Source organism: Etheostoma spectabile, unplaced genomic scaffold (assembly GCF_008692095.1).
Source record: "Etheostoma spectabile isolate EspeVRDwgs_2016 unplaced genomic scaffold, UIUC_Espe_1.0 scaffold00009363, whole genome shotgun sequence".
NCBI lineage: Eukaryota > Metazoa > Chordata > Actinopteri > Perciformes > Percidae > Etheostoma > Etheostoma spectabile.
In genome coordinates this window covers 37700-39778 of record NW_022603691.1, presented here as the reverse complement: position 1 = coordinate 39778, position 2079 = coordinate 37700, and the positions used below count along the sequence as shown (strand labels likewise).

Genomic DNA, 2079 nt, shown 5'->3' with positions numbered 1-2079 from the left:
GCTCCCTAAAAACAATAACAGGTTTGAAACTTCTTTCCCTCCATTGTTCTTTGGCTACTTCATCACTCTTCTTTGCACCCATTCCCACTTGGACCTCCACAGGAAATAAAAGATGGCTCGTTCCAGGTGTAAAATCACTTTTCTGGGTGGGATAAAAACAGAGCTGATGAGTAAAAGCAAAGGTAAGCAAAAGCAAGTACAAAAGGCTCGGCCATAAAGCAAAGCTCACCAAAAATAGTTTCAACTCATCGGCGTTCCCCTCCAAGGAAGTCTTTAGTAAAAGGCATAAGACTTGTGCGTTATGAAGAGAAACCAGAGTGAGTCCTGACGTCTGCTCGAGAGCAGCAGAAAACCCTAGTCGACCCAGTCCAAACCATCGCGGTAAGCCTCACTGGGTGTCCAAACTAAAATGATAAGAGGCAACTTTGGACCTCCTTACTGATGTTTATATCTGTACTCACAATGCCCTTTTTTAAAACACCAGCCAATCACAAGTGTTACATGTGAATAATCAATGTGTGAGTAATCAGGAGCTCACATAAAAGATAGTTGCAAGGTCTACCAAATGTTTAACTTTACTACCCGTAAGCTGTTGGAACCTTGGATGCCACAGGTTCCCGAACCTGAAGGCCTGAAAAAATGGAGCAGAGTGGCGCAGTGGAAGCGTGCTGGGCCCATAACCCAGAGGTCGATGGATCAAAACTAAGGCTATGAAAGTAGTCGCAATGGTTGGGAAAATTTAAGAAATACTAACAATTTGGTCTTTAATCTCAATAAAAACAATGTTTTTGGAATTTGTACTCACACAAAGGCTAAGACTGACCCTAGATGCTTTGTCATGACCCCATGAAAAGGCCAGGACAAAAGACCGTGTGCAAAGGTTGAAGGAAATGCGATTATATTACTACAACAAAAGAAATGATAATTCAATGATGGTGGTAGTCAGTTTAGTCAGAGGTGAATGTGTATGCATGGATGAGTGTGAGGTATGGTGTCAGTGATTTATGCTGGACAGAGTAAAACTAACAAAGAGGAGCGGGAGAGGTGTTGGACTGAGAGACCTCTAGGACAATCACAGATGAACAACCAATAATAAAACACTACTGAGTGAATGCATTCAGAAAATGACGAACATTGTTCAGAAAGCTTAATGAAGCTTCATTTGACCATAACTATTAACCACCTGAAAGAAATTAAGTCTCTGGAAATATTATGACCTAAGCAATTAGACAAAATTTTTTGAACCGCTCCTAGAAAGAAACCATAGGTAGCCATTGAATTCGAAACTTCTGAAGTTATTGTTGATCTCAGAAACAATGATGAACGACACCATCCTATCACAACGCCCATGTTTGTGCCTTTGTTATGCAAATACTCTGGAAGTCTACTTATTAAGAGTATGCATTCCTATTTTTCCCAATTGATTGTAAAAAGCCTTCCTGAGATTGTTGATCTCAGAAATAACCGTAGAATCACAACTTCCATGTATGTGCTATGTTCCAGTGTTCAATCACCTGTCACTGTATTTTCAGCATCAGATGTGTTCTTTTATTTTAAACACCTGCCCCATGTGAGGGTTGAACTCATGACCTTCAGATTATGAGACTGACGCACTGCCTACTGCGCCAACGAGGCTATGAAAACAATTCCAATGGTTGGGAAAGTTTCGGAAATACTAACAATTTAGTCAACAATCTTAATAAAAACAATGTATGTGGAGACCTATGTATTCACACAAGGCTAAGATCACCCTAGATGCTTTGTCATGACCCAGAACATATTTGTCCACTTTCTCATCTTCTTTTCTCACCAATCAAACTCAAAGCTCCCTTCCATTTTTTGCCAATCCTGAGAGACTTCATATCCATTTCTTGTCAATCAAAAAGGCGCCTTCTCTTGGCAACGCCCATCTCCATTTCCTACCAATCCAAACGCATTTTCTGCTTAAGAGAGACTTTGCATTTATAATTTGGAACTAACGAAGACAAGGAGGTCTTCTCTGATATTATCTCTGGAAACAATAATAATTCATGTGCTTTGTTTGCTACTGTCGATAGGTTAACAAACCCTCCAGTACCA

The 2079-nt window shown here is 40.2% G+C and overlaps 1 non-coding gene across 1 annotated transcript; it reads right to left on the bottom strand.

Moving 5' to 3' along the window:
- Positions 1 to 204: 204 nt before the first annotated feature.
- Positions 205 to 321, bottom strand: LOC116679103 (U5 spliceosomal RNA). The gene has a single exon (XR_004329444.1). It is a non-coding gene; the product is annotated as a U5 spliceosomal RNA (small nuclear RNA).
- Between the last annotated feature and the right edge of the window lie 1758 nt (positions 322 to 2079).